The sequence below is a fragment of the Mytilus edulis genome, chromosome 10, assembly GCF_963676685.1.
Source record: "Mytilus edulis chromosome 10, xbMytEdul2.2, whole genome shotgun sequence".
In the NCBI taxonomy this organism is placed as follows: domain Eukaryota; kingdom Metazoa; phylum Mollusca; class Bivalvia; order Mytilida; family Mytilidae; genus Mytilus; species Mytilus edulis.
The window spans coordinates 57,290,842-57,311,918 of NC_092353.1; the positions used below are offsets into that span (position 1 = coordinate 57,290,842).

General features: G+C 31.6%; 2 long non-coding RNA genes across 2 annotated transcripts; both read left to right on the plus strand.

Moving 5' to 3' along the window:
- The first annotated feature begins 5,003 nt into the window (after nucleotides 1-5,003).
- LOC139491526 (uncharacterized) lies at nucleotides 5,004-8,215 on the plus strand. The gene is made up of 2 exons (XR_011656567.1): nucleotides 5,004-5,097; nucleotides 6,491-8,215. It is a non-coding gene; the product is annotated as an uncharacterized lncRNA (long non-coding RNA).
- Nucleotides 8,216-14,891: 6,676 nt separating this feature from the next.
- Nucleotides 14,892-18,700, plus strand: LOC139492498 (uncharacterized). Its single transcript, XR_011656862.1, has 3 exons — nucleotides 14,892-15,049; nucleotides 16,395-16,532; nucleotides 18,569-18,700. It is a non-coding gene; the product is annotated as an uncharacterized lncRNA (long non-coding RNA).
- Nucleotides 18,701-21,077: the final 2,377 nt, after the last annotated feature.

Consider the following 21,077-nt stretch of genomic DNA (forward strand, 5'->3'; position numbering starts at 1 on the left):
CTGCCCTGAATTTTCAGATGAATTGGACAACCCTTTGTTTGGTTGCTGTCCCTGAATTGGTAATTTTAAGGAAATTTTGCTGTTTTTGGTTATTATCTTGAATATAATAATAGATAGAGATAAACTGTAAACAGCAATAATTTTCAGCAAAGTAAGATGTACAAATAAGTCAACATGACCGAAATGGTCAGTTGACCCCTTTAGCAGTTATTGCCCTTTATAGTCAATTTTTAACCATTTTTCGTAAATCTTAGTAATCTTTTACAAAAATCTTCTCCTCTAAAACTACTGGGCAAAATTCATCCAAACTTGGCCACATTTATCTTTCGGGTATCTAGTTTAAAAAATGAGTCCGGTGACCCAGCCATCTAACAAAGATGGCCACCACGGCTAAAAATAGAACATAGGGGTAAAATGCAGTTTTTGGCTTTTAACTCAAAAACCAAAGCATTTAGATCTTGACCTGACAAGGAGTAAAATTGTTTATCAGGTCAAGATCTATCTGCCCTGAAATTTTCAGATGAATCAGACAACCCTTTGATGGGTTGCTGCCCCTAAATTGGTATTTTTAGGAAAATTTTACTGTTTTTGGTTATTATCTTGAATACTATTATAGATACAGATAAACTGTAAACAGCAATAATGTTCAACATAGTAAGATTTACAAATAAGTCAAATGACCGAAATGGTTAGTTGACCCCTTTAGCAGTTATTGCCCTTTATAGTCAATTTTTAACAATTTTTCGCAAATCTTAGTCATCTTTTACAAAAATCTTCTCCTCTGAAACTACTGGGCCAAATTCATCCAAACTTGGCCATTTTTGTTCTTAGTGCACTAAGGAGATCCTTTGCGGTATTACTACGGACCCCATATATTTGAAGCTGTTCAAAATACTGTACATTATAGGTACGTGTATCAGATTGAACAATAATTGTCATATATATAAAAAGAATAGGTAATCTGGTATGAAATATGTCCACTGGAACGACCGTGCAAGTGCTATATATATATTATAGCCAGTCAAGGTCGTTAAAAACTTCCATTTGTTGTTGTCCACTGAAAATAAGCTCTTGAATACACGAATCCCCGTTTTATTAATGCCAAATTTATTTGTTAGTATTTCTTATTCTTTTTCTTATGATTTTATCATATTTTTTTTGTGAAATTTTCTGTGTGGTTGAACATTGCTACAAAGAAAATTTGTTTAATGTCAAATGTTGCAATATATGCTAAGTATTACACGTGGACAGGATGTTCCCCAAAAAATAATTTATACACACCCCAAGGGTACACGCTAGTGTCATATGGAAAATTACTGGGTCACCTGTAAGATGGTAATCAGCCATGCAACTATAATCAGGTTACTTAACTGACCATGTCACTTCAATTTAAAGTTTATCGGTAGATCAAAATGATAAATTCGTTTTAATTAAACATTTCAGATCTAAAGGATTTATCATTATCATTATAATGAAGTGAAATAATTAAACCATATCGTATTATTTTCAAAAGATTATTTATTTTCACATTTTTTTATTTATGCCGGGAAAGAATTGAAAACTGTATTTATAATTTTAAAATTTATTTTATAAAAAATCCGTGTAGGTCTCATGAAATGGAACCCACGCATTCCTACTTAAGATTTATAAAGGAGTAGGTTCAGTAAGACCCCTTTTCGGCCCCAAAATATAGCAGTTTTACTAAATTGTATAGTACTAGAACCGAACACCTGTTTTGGGATATATATACATATAGTTAATTTACCGTAAATAACTGCGAGAAAATGAATAATACACAAGTTGATAATTGTCTCTTCTCTGCTCATTAATTTGCATGCAATATTTTCTCTGATTTACTTGTGAGATCACCGACACTAATAATAATTACCTATATTATAAAAAATAGGTGCTCCGTACTGGGAAGATCATATCGGATCCTATCAATTTATTGGTTCCATTCCCCCAATTAAATGAGTCTACACGTCTCCTTAGAAAAAATGCCTTGCAATGCGTCTGAACTACTAACTACTTCCATATAATTTCGAAAACAGATAATAATCTATTTCACTGGATGAGATTGGGCTGACGGATTTTTAAATGGAAATGTATTAATTTTTATTTATAGCACAAGTTTTACAAGGCAAGATTATTCACCCTGTTCGCCCTACAAATCAAATGGTTGCCTCCTTACACCTACACGAGCTAAAACATATACATATGAACATTTGATATCATTTATTTTGTGTGACAACTCTTCACCAATGACCTGAGTGAAAGGTTGACATGGGCAGATCCAGAAATTTCCATTTTTTTAATTTTTTGTTGGTTTTTTTTTGGGGGGGGGGGCAGAGGGGGATGCTTGCTCCAGTCATGCTTCAGTGATTCCCTATATAATCAACAAAATATTTCATACCAAAAAGGGGGGGGCGGGGCTTTCTCCTTAATAAGAAATCTCTGTTTTCAGGCATAGGCTCATATAAATTTGCCTTTTGAAGAACTGAAATAAATATGAAACGGCTAATGAGTTTTCAGATGCTTTACATTAAAATACATCATGTACATACATGTGACATACACAATTATATATAAATGTAGAATCAAATCTTGATAAATGTATGTAGTTGAAATTGTAAGCTTTAAACATTAAAAAAATTAACTCCCAAAGTTTAAACACAATTAAGAAGGACCATGTATATGATGTACATGTAGTCTGTAATGTATGCCATTGCCATGAAGCTAGATCATTGTAGGTAAACTGTCATCTATTCCCTTAAATCTTTGTCCCCAGTCACCCCAAGTTTGATTTAAATTAGGGAGCTTCCATTTGATTTTTATGGGGGGGGGGGGGGCTAGGATGAAATTTGAAAAAAATAGGCAGAACAGGAGTTTTGAGAAGAAAAAAAAGGCAGGATGAGACACTAGCAAAAAAAAAAGTCAGGACGACAATTTTGGTAAAAAAAAGTCAGGATAAACTAAAAAAAGAAAGGCAGGAACAAACAGAGTGAAAAATAAAAAGGCAGGACAGAGATTACAGCTAAAAAAAAATGCAGGATAAAATTTTTCATCCTAGCCCCCCCCCCCCCCCATAAAAATCAAATGGTAGCTCCCTTAGTCAAGTATATATCTACTCTATTAGGTTTCTAGTTTGGATAGTGTATAACTTGCAAATTAAAATCATACTCCTTCCAAATTTCTTTCTTTAAAATATTATGGATGAAATAGCAGGTATTTTTTTGGTAAAGTAGTATGTCTGAAGTTGTCAAACTTAATGATAGACCCTTCAGGGGCGGATCCAGTCATTTTAAAAAGGGGTTTCCTAACCCAGGACAAAAAAAGGGGGGGGGGTAATTACATGTCCCCATTCAAATGCATTGATAGTCCAAAAAAGGGGGGTCTTTGACACATTCCCCATTCCCATTCTCAATTTTATCATGTAGTCGTCGTGATCCGAAGACACTTAGTTTTCGCATAATTACTTTTAGTATAAGTTAACAGAAATCTATGAAACTCAAACACAGGGTTTGTGACCAGAGTTTTTGTCCAGAGTTTAGAAATAACATGAATTAGGGGCCAAAAGGGGCCAATATTAAACTTTGTTTGATTTTATAGAAAATTGAATTATTGGGGTTCTTTGATATATATATATTCCAAATCTAACTGTGTATTTAGATTCCTAGTTTTTTGGTCCTGTTTAAATTGGTCTATCTTAAGGTTCAAAGGGTCCAAAATTAAACTTATTTTGATTTTAATAATATTTAAATTCTTGGTGTTCTTTAATCATGTTAATATGCTGAATCTGAATATTTACTTAGATTTTTAGTATGGGCCCAAATTTCAAGTTGGTCCAAATTGGGGTCCAATATTTTACTTTGTTTGATTTCAAAAAAATTAAATATATATAGATATGGGGTTCTTTGATATGCTGAATCTAACCATTCATTTAGATTTTTGATATTTTGGCCCGTTAACAAATTGGTCCACATTGAGATCTAAAGGGTCCAAAATTGAATTTTATTTGATTTCATCAAATAATGAATTATTTGGGTTCTTTGATCATGTTGATATGCTGCATCTAACCATGTATTAAGATTTTGAATATTGGACCATTTTAGAGGTTAATTGTCAATTTAAAATTTTTAAGTACTTGGACCACATTCATTCAATGTCAGAAACCTATGCTGCATCAACTATTGAATCACAATCCAAATTTACAATTCAGAGTTATATCCATAAAATTGAGAATGGAAATGGGGAATATGTCAAAGAGACAACAATCCGACCAAATAAAAAAACAACAGCAGAAGGTCACCAACAGGTCTTCAATGTAGCGAGAAATTCCCGCACCCGGAAGCGTCCTTCAGCCGGCCCCTAAACAAATATATACTAGTTCAGTGATAATGAACGCCATACTAATTTCCAAAGTGTACACAAGAAACTAAAATTAAAATAAAACAAGACTTACAAAGGCCAGAGGCTCCTGACTTGGGACAGGCGCAAAATGCGGCGGGGTTAAACATGTTTGTGAGATCTCAACCTCCCCCTATACATAATACCTCTAACCAATGTAGAAAAGTTTGAATTGAATGTTGTGTCCATACTTGCTCCAACTGTTCAGTGTTTAAAGTGTACGTTTGTATCAAGCTGAGCCATGCATAGCATTCTTATTGGTTATTTATATATTAATTAGAAATTTTGATGAGTTAGACACATACAGATTATACTGTAAACAATATTTCAGAGTTTAACGTAGTCAAGCAAAACAAATCATAGAAGAATAGTTGAATCATGTTTTTGTTGTCCAATGAAAAATTAGTACGAACACCAAGAAAAAGTATGGGAATGTTTGTTTTTTAAACTACCAGGGTGAAAGTCTTTGAAAGTCATGACTGACCAAAAGTTTGTGAAATGAAATAGCACAAATATTCCATTCTTATTAAATATTATTGTATATAAAGAAAATACTGATGTTTAATAATAGTTTTTACCCTTTTTATGTTTTATAGGACAATAAATATAGAAAAATAATGAAAAATATAAACAGTTTCAATAGAAATGAGCGACAAAACAAGATAAACAGAATACAACAAGGCCTAAATGGTAAGACCACTTCTATATACTGTAAATTCAGAAATTATTGCTTGCATTTATTATTTTTCAGGGAATGGACAACTTATTGTGATTACAAAAAAAATCTGCATCAATTATATATACATGATATATATATATATGTTTCTGTTATCAAAATATGATTTCTTATTTTTGCGATACTCACCCAGTCACATTAATCGCATTACTAAAAACCTCTGGATAATTTCTGAATTACAGTAATAAACATGATAAAAGTAATTGCCTTTGAATGATGACTCTTATAAAAATAAGAAGATGTGGTATGGTAAATGAGTGACTTATCCACCAGAGTTCAAAGAAGTGGATGCAAGAAATTAAAGGCCAATGATGGGCTGGCCTTCAATAATGAGACAACACTTCCTTTATAGGTCAGCCAATAAAGATCCCAACATGAAAAGATTTAAACAATCCAATTTAGTTCAACATGTTCAAAAACAATAACAATTAATAAAAAAATATCATGTCTGTGAGCACTCAACCTCTTACCTGACCATAATATAGGACAGTGGTTCAAATAACACAGCATATGAACATTCTATAACAACTTTTGCAAGTGGCTAAACTTTAAATATCACTGCAAGGCACTAAACAATGAATATTTAATCTTGGACACAAAGCACTGAAATAAGAGAACTCATATAAAGCATGACAAGTAAGAATATCAAATGAAAGTTTCTCAAATGTTAAAGTCATATGAAACGAGTGAGTGATGAAAAATAAAGTTTGTCCAACTTTTGAACCATTGCATGTATACATCATAAACTTAGTCCTCTGTGCACGATTTTATCATTATTTTCACAAGTATATCATATAAATCGTCAATTTTTTCTCTCTCTGTTTGTTATGATTTAACAAATAATGCTGCTCATTAAATGCCGTGTTTTGAAGCTGAGTTTTACCGATTGCCACCTTATAGTAAACAAATCACAAAAAGCATGGGTATTGAGCACGTGTTTAACATGTATAATCAGCTATTTGTTTATTTCAATGACAGATCCTTGCATATTGTGGTCACCGGATTTTTACGAGGAGGGTTACGCTCGGGTCACTATGTATATGGAAAATATGTATCGGCGAATTGCTTCCTGGAAGCAAGCAATTAAAAATAAGTAAACTTCTTCTAAATGTGGACAAATTAAAGAATTTTCCTCAGAAAAAAGTATATGTACTTAAGTTGCATAATCATGAAACTGAAAACTATCCATTTAGTTATAAAAAACATAATTATTATACATATTTTTTTTTAATTTGAGGTTTCTTATGACTTTAATTAAAACATGATAAAATAAGCCTATTTATATTGCTGTTTTTTTCTCCATTTATCATGTTTATAACTTCTTTTTTTTATTTTGTGTATTTATAGGTCAGATATCTTGGTTTTTATGATCATCGTCAGGTCCTGCAAGTCTATACTGAAGAGGAAACTTATTTGTTAATACTTTTCTACATAATGTGCTAATTGGATTAATTAATGTGAAATGAACACAATTGTGTGTTTTTCTGGAAAAAGAAATAGAAAAAATTCTACAAAATTGCTATAAACAAAATGGAGTACTATCAAAGATGCACAAGGACACAATGGTGTAAAATGTAACAACCTACATATTCACTGATGGATTATGGAGAAATTAAGAAAAAAAATAGTATCTTTGTCATGTTTGTTGTCGAAATAAACACATGCGTTATCCATTCATGTACATAATATTATGTACATGGCTCTCCATCATATCAAATATACAGAGAAGATGTTTGAAGAACAAGTTGCCAAAATTTATTCAACCAATTGAAGGAAGATGTCTTGTGAATGGAATTATTTATGCACTGAACTGTTATGTAGGGGGTAGAATAATTATACACAGCAGCTGAAACAGAAGACAAGTTAATTTGACATGAAAAGTGTTTATTTTATATAATCTTTTGTATCAACATGATCAATAATTCAGTCTAGGAGACATATATATTTATACTGTTTGTCAATGTTTGTACTGTTATGAAATTTTTATAGAGGAAAAACATTTCCTTAAGGGAAATTTGATCTTCAGAAATTTCCTTAGAGGAAATTTGAAGAACAATGATTTCCTTAGAGGAAATTTCCTCAAAGGAAAATTTGAAGTGGCAAATTTCCTCAAAAGAAAAAGAATTTCCTCAAAGGAAATAATTATGCAGCAAATTCCCTAAGGGAAATCTTTTTCCCTTGAGGAAAACTCTTTTTTCTCTGAGGAAATTGTTGAAAAAAGGGGCATTACTTTTTCAACAGTGGTGCTAGAGCCAAACATATTTAGGACAAATATCAGAGAACCAATACCAATCAAGTTATCAACTTCATTTTGACTTAACTCCAAAAATTAAGGTGACAACTTTTGCACTCAGCGGAATTGCAAACTTGTCCCGGATACTGTTAATATTCTTATACAAGACCTATTTATTTTCTCTTGCTTATGACCTTAGATATATTATTAATGCTGTATGTTTATGCTTATGACCTTAGATATATTATTGCTGTATGTTAATGCTTATGAAATTAGATATATTATTGCTGCATGTTTATACTTTTGACCTTAGATACATTATTGCTGTATGTTGATTGTCACTTGCTTATGACCTTAGCTATATTATTGCTGCATGGTTTTTTTAAAATGCTTATGACCTTAGATACATTATTGCTGTATGTTGATTGTCACTTGCTTATGACCTTAGATATATTATTGCTGCATGTTTATGCTTATGACCTTAGATATACTATTGCTGTATGTTGATTGTCTTTTGCTTATGACCTTAGACATGTTAGATATACTATTGCTGTATGTTGATTGTCTTTTGCTTATGACCTTAGATATACAATGTATAATATTGCTGCATGTTTATGCTTATGACCTTAGATATATTATTGCTGTATGTTTATTGTCACTTGCTTATGACCTTAGATATATTATTCATGTTATTTGTGCAGGTTTATTGACACTTGCTTAAGTTATTTTATTGCTGTTTGTTTAATTTTCTGTTTTTGTTTCACACATTTTACTTGATGGTGTTATCTCAGTGAAAGATGAAATATTAAAACACAAGTGCCTTATTTGTTATACCAATTGTAATGTTTTGTCTTTTTGAAAATGATATTCTCAAATGTACATAACTTAAATTAAGAAGTGTTGAAATTAAGTAAGGATATGGTATGTGATTGCCAATGAGAAAACTAAAAACCAGAGATAAAGGTATTTTCAGCCAGTGACTGAACAGCCGTCAACAATGAGCAAGACCTATCAACATTTAAATGTCTGCATGAAAAAAACACAAAAACATTCAAATGGATAAACATAAGACACTGTGTGCAATGGTGTGAAAGCTATATATGCAAAACTATATACTGAAAATTCAGAAATTATTGCTAGCAATTATAAGTGCGATTTTTCTCAATTTCATCATTTTTTTGTGTGCAAAATTTAGAATAATCCTGTTTAGTTCAAAAAAAATTTCAATATGCAAGTGTATATTATTGTGATTATAACCCTGTCACTATTTTCACAATAATAAAAACAGCAATAATTTCTGAATTTATAGTAGTTAAATTTTTGACACATAGTGATTTACTTTCAATTAAGCATGCCCAGACAAAAATCGTAGAACACACAATTATATATTTCTACAATTAAGATTCAAAGAAATACTTGTACCCATAATAACTTAGTCCGTTTTGTGAAATTGCTTCACTCATGCAATTAGAGGATTTTTTTATGTTTTCTTTTTAGTTATATCACTTCCCATGTGAACAATTATTGTTCCCATGGGAAAACATATTGTTCCCAAGGGAAAAATTATTGTTCCCAAGGGAAAAATTATTGTTCCCATGGGAAAAATTATTGTTCCCATGGGAAAAAATATTGTTCCCATGGGAAAAGTATTTTCCCATGGGAAAAAAAGGAGTTCCCTTGGGAAGACAAGTTCCCTTGGGAAATTTAGAACTTCCCATGGGAACAAACAATTTACTTATGTTCCCATGGGAACTTTAAAGTTCCTATGGGAACTCTAAACTTCCCATGGGAAAAGTAATTTTTCCCATGGGAACTTTCAATGTTCCCATGGGAAATTCTAATATTCCCATGGGAATTATCAAATTTCCCATGGGAAATGTACTTTTAATCAGCTGCAGTGACAAGAGTGACAACAGTGACAAGTTGGGACATATGGCATTTTTTAAATTTTTCAATAATCTATCACTGGGCAAATTTTTTTTTCTATATCTTGTAAACCGACAAAGTCAGATTTGCCGATACCGGAATGGCAAATTTGTCCCGCATAGTGTTTTTATCTTTCGGGTATCTAGTCTACAAAATATGTCCGGTAACCAAGCCATCTAACAAAGATGGCCGCCAATTGGTATCTTTAAGGAAATTTTACTGTTTTTGGTTATTATCTTGAATACTATTATAGATAGAGATAAACTGTAAACAGCAATAATGTTCAGCATAGTAAGATTTACAAATAAGTCAACATGACCGAAATGGTGACCCAGCCATCTAACAAAGATGGCCACCACGGCTAAAAATAGAACGTAGGGTAAAATGCAGTTTTTGGCTTTTAACTCAAAAAACAAAGCATTTAGAGCAAATCTGACAGAGTAAAATTGTTAATCAGCTCAAGATCTATCTGCCCTGAAATTTTCAGATGAATCGGACAACGCTTTGTTGGGTTGCTGCCCCTAAATTGGTAATTTTAAGGAAATTTTACTGATTTTGGTTATTATCTTGAATACTATTATAGATAGAGATAAACTGTAAACAGCAATAATGTTCAGCAAAGTAAGATGTACAAATAAGTCAAATGACCGAAATGGTCAGTTGACCCCTTTAGCAGTTATTACCCTTTATAGTCAATTTTTAACCATTTTTCGTAATCTTAGTAATCATTTACAAAAATCTTCTTCTCTGAAACTACTGGGCCAAATTCATCCAAACTTGGCCACATTTATCTTTGTGGTATCTAGTTTAAAAAATGTGTCCGGTGACCCAGCCATCTAACAAAGATGGCCGCCACGGCTAAAAATAGAACATACATGTAGGGGTAAAATGCAGTTTTTGGCTTATAACTCAAAAAACCAAAGCATTTAGAGCAAATCTGACACGGTATAATATTGTTATCAGGTCAAGATCTATCTGCCCTGAAATTTTCAGATGAATCAGACAACCCTTTGTTGGGTAACTGCCCCTGATTTGGTAATTTAAAGGAAATTTTGCTGTTTTTGGTTTTTATCTTGAATATTAGTATAGATAAAGATAATAATGTTCAGCATAGTAAGATTTACAAATAAGTCAACATGAACGAAATGGTCAATCGACCCCCTAAGGAGTTATTGTACTTAATAGTCAATTTTTAACAATTTTCATAAAATTTGTAAATTTTTACTAACATTTTCCACTAAAACTACTAGGCCAAGTTCATTATAGATAGAGCTAATTGTAAGCAGCAAGAATGTTCAGTAAAGTAAGATTTACAAACACATCACCATCACCAAAACACATTTTTGTCATGAATCCATCTGATTCCTTTGTTTAATATTCACATAGACCAAGGTGAGCGACACAGGCTCTTTAGAGCCTCTAGTTTGTGGTATCTATTAAAACTTAATGAGATTATACTTTTCTGTTCTTTTCAATGACAACACACGTAATTTCTTGTAACTCGTTTGCAAATGTGTATCTACATTCCTCACACAGGCCCCTTTTCATTTCCTGATTTTACCACAGGTCGGTCCTTTGTGTCAAACACAAATATTTTATTCGGGTTTCAAAATATTATGACACAAGTACTGTCGAAGAAACATGAGAATAAAAAAAGCACCCAACCAACCACTGGTTTAAAAAAAAACATAAACAAACGAGTATCGAGGCTACAAGCCGAAAAATTGTCCATACAAATAAAGGTACTGAACATTACGATATATAAATGTCAAAAAAGAAGAAATTTTTTGTTGTTGTCAGCGAGGTCAGGGCTTTACTTAGTTTGAATATATAGTTAGACGACTTAACTCTTCTATCCAGGCTTCTTCTTATATCAATGTTATGTTATAATATAATGTTAAGGCAAGTGTAATTAACCTTTTTTATCACACTGTAATAAGTACCCTACGGACGGAAATTGAGGGGACTACAATTTGGCACCTCGTCCATCAGTTTGTCCGTCGATGTTTCAACGGTATTCATACAATTAAGTATCATTTCCTGAAAACGTTTTCGTCATGTCATGGCTATACAAAAGCTCAATCGACAACATTCAGAAATAATGTTTGATCTTTTTTGGTTTTGAGCATATTCACAGTTGAAGTACGCCCTTGCACACAAAACACAATATTTATACTTTAACGAAAAAAGAATATACAGCATAGGTTTGTGACACAAAACAAATGTGGTCAAAGAACTAAAAATTTGAAATCGGACATTTAACTTTTATTGTCCAATATTCGAAAGCTAAGTACATTGTTAGATTCAGCATATAAAAGAACCCCAAAAATATTAATTTTCGATGAAATCAAACAAAAGTTGGTTAATCTAGAACCATTTGCATCTCAATGTTGTTAATAATGAAAATAAATACAGGTTAATAATCAGCATTTCATAGAATTCTTACATTAAATTTATTTCAAAATCAATCAAAATTTTATTTTTGACCCCGATTTGGACAAACTTGAAAATTTGACTCAAAATCAGAAATCTAAATAAATGTTTATTATCAGACAATATAAGCATTTTTTTTTAAGTTGGCTAGTGATTATAGTAGTAACTATTTAGATCACATGGTCACAGAGGCCCTCCAAATAACATAGAAATTATACTTCTATTTAAATGGAAATAACTCAAAATCATAGAATAAGTATCCCTTTTGCCTACTGAGGTCCACAACTCAACAACGAGAAATGCAAAAAACGTGAAAACCAAACTTGACCTTCATTATGTCACAGGAACTATCATAACTAAATTTGTGCAGATTTCGTCAAAACATTTTCGAGTTGATGAACGGACTCTTATACAGCATATGCCGGCACGCCTGCCTTACATCTTAAAATTAATTCCGATTCTTTCGGAAATCCGTTTAATAAAAACTGCACATTGCAGTATAATTTTAAGCAATACCATAAGTTGATGACGTCGTGACAAATATTGAAAAAACGCGAAAACGCACGCACATCAAAATATTTCTTGGGATTTAACGATGCTTTATTGACTATCAAAAAGTTAATGTTGGTCAATAAATAGCATATACGTTAATAAAAAACGTAATAGTGATTAACTCACTCTTTAAACTAATAGTCAATTAGATTTTTAATAGTATAATAGTAGTTTGAAATAGTCTATCGACTAAATATACGTTTGTGCAACCCACTCCTGATATGACAGATGCCAATTGCTTGTTCTTTTTTCCAAAATAATACTAAGTGACTTGAGAAATGACATATATTGTTTCACAACATGCAGCTTGAATTTCATAATATTTGATCTAAAGTTTACTGTAAAGTTTAACATTCGATTCGTATATAAGTATTAAATTATTGCACTTACCATTCATTTAAGCTCCAAGCAAAAGAGTGATGCGTTACCATACACTTATCAACGAACTACTCTTAACCGGAAAACTGACATCTATCCCGTAACCCTCACAAGGAAACAGAACATTTTCTATATGGTGTTTTTTTTATAGTAAAGTTAAAAATAGATTTGTAATGTTTTGAATTATGTAATATGTAGAAACAGTGCAGACATACTGAATCAATCATTTTTCGAAAAGGTAAAATTCATTAAAAATTTGTGTTTAATGTATAATGAGACAACTACGACGTAAACAACAGAAACATTATATACTATCGTCCAGAAATAATATTTATCATTGGATGGTCAAGTTTTATGCATTTTGATGGTGTAATACCACCATTGATTTTTCCCATTTAGTCTTTGTTAAATATACAATTTTTAAGAAACTGTGCAGATTTTAACTTTGTTTAAAATAAAGAAATACTTGACATGAGTAAAGTGGTATACTGTACAGTATGATAGACAAAATTTTAGATAACTTTTCATCGCATATAGGAAAATAACCATCACTCGAAGTTAACCAGGCACATTTTCATCTCTTATTAAAATGTGTACTAGCTTAAGTAACTAAGTAACCTCAAGATTCCAAAAGTATTTAGTTGAAACACCAAATAAAAAAATAATGGGGCTTTGAAATACCCAGGATAGATGTTAATGACCCAGAATTTCGTTAATGCAAGGAAATGTAGCATTGATTTCCTACAACTGTCAAATTCAATGGAATATTTTCCGACCCTTTTTCTTATGCAATTGAAAGTGACGTACTATGACGTGGTGGTATTCCACTAATTATAAACTAAAACTGCATATTTCAACACAATAAAACACATCAAAGATTGAATTATTTTCATCTTGTAATTTGCATGGCGGATTTCCAGTTGCACAACTAAGTACTCAACATGTACTGTTGGCCGAATTTACTTGATGCTGCTATGGAATACCCATTGGCTTCAGATATAACTTTGTTACTGCTGGATGGTCTTTCATTATTTAATCGTCATCAAATTTTGATTGACAAGTTGGTTGTTGCAATAAATGCTGTGACACATTAACAACCAAATGAATCTTATTTTCTTTAAAGCGTCTGATCTATATAGTTTATTTGTTAGATTCAGTACACCAGGGGTAGAGCAAATAGAATACAGACTTAAAAAACCCAAAAGGACAACTTCATTTTATCTAGGCGCCTTATATATATATATATATATATATGTATATACAATAACTGAATTATAAACTACTGTTGTATAGCTTGAATATATTTATATCTTCGACATCTGTATGTTCTAAAATAGGAAAATAACAGTGTTCTCCAGTCGTTTTGTTGATTGATATGGACGAGCGGTTTGCTTTCTTTTGTTTTAAAGATTTTCACCTTTTCAAATTTACCGTGGAGTTCCAACTTTTTTCGACATTATTATAAACTAATGGCATTAGGTTTATGTGTTTGCTTGATTGTTTGTGTAAAAAGCCACAACACATGTATTATTTCAAAAATATATAATATTATAGTTGTTTCCTACATCAAAAGTATAATTTATATTAACAACCAGCAGTTGTTTCATAAAAAAAACAAAAACAATATACAATATTACACTTTAGAGATAAAGTTGATGTTTATTAAACCAGTATATACATGAATCTAACCTGCCTAATTTAGGCCACATGTGTGGTTATTAGAAGCTAAGAAAAACACGTGGAATTGCAAAGTTAATTCAAAAAGAATTCTTACAAAGTCAATTACTGTTGATCTGCAATTTAAGTTCAGGAAAATAGTCCTGAGTGAGCATGATTTGATAATTCAGTTTAATTGAGGTCTAGAGCTGGCATGGTATTAAAAAGTAAAATCACAAAAATACTGAACTTAGAGGAAAATCAATTCGGAAAGTCCATATTCACATGGCAAAATCAAATAACAAAACGCATCAAAAACGAATGGACAAGAACTGTCATATTCCTGACTTGGTACAGGCATTTTTAAATGTAGAAAATGGTTGATTAAACCTGGTTTTATAGCGCTCACCCTCTAACTTTGCAACTTCCGAAGCAAGGTTGTCGGCTCTCCGGACATTCCCGAAGTCCTGCGTTTAACACCCTTGCCTTCAGCCGTACTCACACCGTGCAAGATCTTGCAGAGATTAAGCATCCGCAGCGCATGCATACATTTTTTCGTTAATTGCATAAACAGATATTTAAAACATGTTTTTGTATTAACTTTAACGGTTCATTTTTAAACATACGACAATTTGTAGCCGTTTGACCATTCTGTGGAAAGTGCGTACATGCGAACTACTTTGTTTACGTTTTCCAAGTTGGCGGCCGCCAGCGTACAAACCATGCAGGTATGATTTTACTTATATTAAACGATATAACTATTTTAAATCAATATATATGACAGAATTCAATTGCATAGGTGTCAGGTCTGATCGCTGGTGGACAATAAACAAAATTGCCGTTTCTTGGAAGGAGAAATAATAGATATTTAAAAAGGGGGAGGGGGTACTTAAAAAAAAGGTATCACACTTTATTTTAGCTGCGGTACCATACTGTGGCATGCATACATTTATTCTCATAGACAGAAAATAGTGTTTGCTTGATATTAAAGATGGTAGGATCACCCCCTCTCCCCCCAAAAAACCCACTGCATTATCATTATTGTGTGGCATTAGCATGAGCAAGGAGGATACTATACAAATCCTTAGCAAGTAAGTAAGTAAGTAAAACTTTATTTGGATTCAGCATATTGACAAACAATACAAACATAAGCTCTAATGAGCTTTTCACCGAATATAAAAACATATGCAATAACAAATAAAACAAGGCACGGGGCATGCAAAATAAATTATAAAAAGCAGCACCAAAAATTAGCTCTAAGCAATAGCATATACATGTATCTGCTATTGGAAGACGCATGCATGATTAGGAATCAAATGAGCTAGCAATAAAAGGTTACCTATGAAATTATGGTGTCATTATTTATTTGTACATGTATGTCATGAAAAGAAAAAATCTACTTCACAGGTTTTGTGTCTATAATTTCTAAACAACATTTATAAGCTGGAGTATATATCAGTAACACTCAAGAATGTGTCCACTCCTTAAAAGGAAGATAGATAGATAATAGGCTGCAAATACTAATAGTTATGTTCAAATGCCAGAATCATGTATTTTAATTTACAAAAATGTACAAGTACAATGCATAATCACCCATTTTTATTACAATGTACACAAAATGTACATGTACATTCCATCTATCAGCTGGATCATCTAGTATCTATGTACCTATGCAAATCAATATTCTTTTGCCTTATTCATGTATATTCTGTATGCCCCTTGTGGGCCCTTAATTGGAAATAAAATATGTTCTGTTCTGTTCTAGCTTCTAATGGCTAGTTTACAGAAAACCAGGCATATATAATACTATTATATTCCACTAACCATATATTATATGATTATATATTGTATGATTATATATTTTTAATTTTTGTGTTTTTGTTGAATTTATGCTATTTTGGTGTCCTTGTCTTCAATGTTACCCCATTTAAGACTTGCATGTGTAGGCTGAAGGTAAAGACACAGAAGAGTGCAGGGGGAAATCATGATCAGTACCCCTCTTTTGTTGACTAGCTGTATATATATTTTAAAATATATAGTGCTGATTCTGATGATAGATAATTATTTTTTTAGGTTTCTTGTACTAAGTAACTGATTATCATGACACTGTCATATTAACATGAGGTGCCAGGACAGGCAGGAGATGTGAGAAGTAGCAGTTTTTAAATTTTATCGCGGGAAATGTTAATTTCAATAGTATTTTATCATTTGGTAAGTTTTAAATAGTCTTATATATAAAATAATTAGAATGTTGAATGATACATGAGGGGTCTTATGTATAAAATAATTAGAATTTTGAATGTATACATGAGTGTTTGGATGGGGTTAAATGATTAAAGAATAATGCCCTTAAAAAATAAAGATTAGAGAATAATGGGCAAAAAAAAATGAAAATAAGAGAAAAAGGGGTTAATTTTTTGAAGATTAGAGAAAAAAGGTATTAATTTTTTGAAGATGAGAGAAAAAAAGGGGTGAAAATTAAATGTTTACAGAATAACAGACCCAGACCCCGCCCCCCCCCCAAAAAAAAAATCGAGACCCTCATACATACATGTACATATAGAACATCATTTTTTTTTTCTCAAAAATAGGACAAGTGAATTCATATTTAAAGTGTAAATTAAGTTTCTAGTAGTAGTTTAAAAAATAACATTTAATGAAAAAACTAAGGTCATATATATATATATATATATAAATGTAAAATACTGCAATCTTTTGAAACAGATGAAATAATGTGAAATGGCAATTTTAGACCATGAAATATAGTCCTCATTAAAACTGATTATTTCTGTAATATGCTAGAAATATAGGTAGGGTCAAACAACCCTACTTTTGTACTTGAATGTCGGTTTGATAGTAAACTAATGTGCAATTTTATATGACTGTAAATGAGAAATCATTTTGTCAAAATAGTCAATATTTAAAGAGTGTGTTTGGAGTTCCAAAAAAAACATATTCTAAGTATGAAAATAAACAGTTTTTCTAAGACTTGCTGATCTTACTCTTTCATTCGTATTATTACATTCAATTTGGCAAAAAATGACAAACTATAGCAAATTTATAGCAACTCACCAAAATTTTGATCATATTGTAAATTAGTTCAATACACTGTTTCATAAGGTTTTCATCATCATGTAAATATTGAAATCTGTCACTAATCATATGTTTTTTCAAATATCTATAAATTTGTGATTTTTCTTTTCTTGATTTGAAGTTGGAGATAATTGGATATTTGAGCCACTATAAACATACATATATAATATCACTGTACTAGTATACATGTTTTTTTAAGGGGCCAGCTGGACACCGCCTCCTGGTGCGGGAGTTTCTCGCTACATTGAAGACCCATTGGTGGCCTTCAGCTGTTGTCTGCTCTATGGTCTTGTTGTTGTCGCTTTGACACATTCCCCATTTCCTTTCTTCATTTTATATATAAAATATATCTCTGCATACATATCTGAAGCCCCAGACTAGTAAATTTCTTTTGGACTAGTAAGTTTTTGCAAAACTTTGTTTGAACCAATAAGAAAAATGTCCGAATATTGGTCTTTGGACTAGTAGTTGAGAAAGGATTTTGGTGCAGACTGTATATATATCACATTTCCTTTATCAAAAGTTTTTTTCAAGCAGAAAAAATGAATGTGTTGAAGAAAAATTATTGAAAACTACATTTGTCAAAATTAAATATTTGCGGAAAAAATGCTCTTTTTAGTGGCCTCCTCTCATGCTTGTTTCTAGCTATAAATTGCTCTTATCAAAGACTTAGACAGACGCATGTTTTATTTTACTAAACTTATAAATATATATACATGTATATTATATCAGATTTTGAATTATTTCTTCTAGAATGGTGTTTTTCTATGAATTCTACAAACTAGTTTTCTTTAAACAAAGCTCTAAAATACCTTGGGAAATATAATTTTAGCTTTTAAATTACATTCTGTAGTACATTGTAGTTGCAAAGGGAGATAAGATCAATATGTAATAGCTTCAAAGATATGAAAAAATATATGTTATATTTTACTAGATTTTTGCACATGATCTCCTGATATGTTCTGAATTTGATTATAGGTAAAAAAAATTATTGTTCATGTATCATTATGCATTGGTTTTTTTCTTATTTTTGTATGAACTATTCTGATCATTCATAAAGTCAAATAGACAATACGAAACTTTGATAAAAAAATGATATGCAATGCATTACATATTATACTATAAATCTATTAATTAATGATTTTTTCTTCTAGAATGGACATATATGGAACTGTAACACAGAGAAGCTGACTTGAACGAAATATACTTAGTATTTTGTGTGCTGATAGAGAATGAGTCACAGACTTTTATAAATGTTGTAATTCAAACAATTATCATACACACAGGAAATAAACATATATATATAATTTTACTTGTTTTTTTAAGTCAATCTTAAAAATCAATCTATGGAGAAGGGTCATAGTCAAAAACTAGTAAATTTTGATGTAAGCCATTACAGACATCCATATGGCCTTAATTAATAAGAAATAGTTCAAAGCCTAACATATGTTAATGCACCAGAATACATTTTAAGAATACATGGAAATCTCTACTGAGTTTTAGGTGTTAAGGTCAAACATGAAGAGATTATGAAATTGCATGGTCAATCTTTTTTTGATGATGTGCCATTAATTTATTATTACGATGATAAAGAGTTGAGTCACTTTTTAGCTCACCTGGCCCACAGGACCTTAGTCTTCCGTCATCTGTCGTCCATTAACTTTTACAAAAAATCTTCTCCTCTGAAACTACTGGGCCAATTTAACCAAACTTGGCCGCAATCATCATTTGTGTATCTAACTTAAAAGAATGTGTCAAGTGACCCGACCAACCAACAAAGATGGCGGCCATGGCTAAAAATTGAACATAGGGGTAAAATGTAGATTTTGGCTTACAACTCTGAAACCAAAGCATGTAGAGTAAATCTGACGCCCGATCATATTGTTAATCAGGTCAAGATGTACCTGTTCTGAAATTTTCCGATGAATGGGACAACCCATTATTGGGTTGCTGCTCCATAATTGGTAATTTTATGGAAATTTTGCCGTTTTTGGTCATTATCGTGAATATTATTATAGATAGAGATAATCTGTTAACAGCAATAATGTTCAGCAAATTAAGATACACAAATATGTCAAGATGACAAAAATGGTCAGTTGACCCCTTAAGGAGTTATTGACCTTTATAGTCAAATTTTTTTTAAACTTCTACAAAAATCTTCTCCTCTATAACTACTGATATATAAAAAAAGAAGATGTGGTATGATTGCCTATGATACAACTATCCACAAGAGACCAAAATGACACAGAAATTAACAATAAGAGGTAACCGTATGGCCTTCAACAATGAGACAAATTGAAACAACCTTGTCCACAATCATCAATAGGGTATTTATTTTTAAAAATGTGTCCGATGACCCTGCCGATGAACTAAAATGGCTGACATGGCTAAAATTAGTACTTAAGGTAGAATGTTCATTAGGCCCAGATCTATTTGCCCTGAATTTTTTAGGCCAATCAGGCAATTTGTTGTTGGGTTGCTGCCTCTGAATAGATAATTTTAAGAAATGTTTGCAGCTTTCGGTTATTATCTTGAATGTTATTATAGATAATACAAATACTACAAATAAGTCAAAATGACCAAAATGGTCAAGTGACCCCTTATTAAGGAGTTATTGCTCTTTATAGTAAATTTTTAACAATTTTCTCTTCTGGGCCAAATAAAGGCAACAGTAGTATGTCGCTGTTCGAAACTCACAATTGACTGAGAAAGTATACAAATCCTGGTTACAAACTAAAACTGAGGGAAACGCATCAAATATAAAAGAACACATAACAGAAACACAACATACACATTGTGTAACACACACAGAAACGAACTATAATATAACAATGGCCATTTTCCGGACTTGGTATATTGGACATTTTAAGAAGAAAAAATGTATGGTTGAACCTGGTTTTGTGGCATGCCAAACAACCCGCTTTAATGGCAAATTATGTTCATTATAGATAGAGATCATTGTAAGCAACAATAATTCTCAGTAACGTAAGATCTACAAACACATCACCAAAACACAATTTTTGTCATGAATCCATTTTTGTCCTTTGTTTAATATGCACATAGACCAAGGTGAGCGACACAGGTTCGTTAGAGTCTTTTGTTTAGATGCTACAAGCAACTGGCTAACTATATTTGGATAGTTTAAATTTGACATTTCGGTGCTTTAATAGCTACTTATGCGGTATGGGTTTTGGTGATTGTTGAACGCCGTACTGTGATAAATAACTGTTACTTTCTGTGTCATTTGGTCTCTTAAAGAGTTGACAAAGTGCCAATCATACAACATCTTGCTACTAAGCAATATTGCCGTAAGATATGAACAATCATCTTTGCAAAAATTGATAATAAGTGTTTAACGTCCAGCGATGAATATTACACATATATAATTATGTATATATAAATATATTCCGGACATACAAGTATGGTCATGACCGTATGGTTATATACTCATATAGTCGGAATCATTAACAAGTTTACAGTAAATACTTTTAAAATCTTCATAAGGTATAACATTTTAGTTGTCATGTCATTATAAAAGATGGTATCAAAGGTCATTTTATTAAATAATAATGATAAAAGATTAATTGAATGAAAATAGGCAGTTTCAAGATATTCTTGTGTGACATTATTAAGATTGCATCTTTTAATATGTTGTTCTATAAG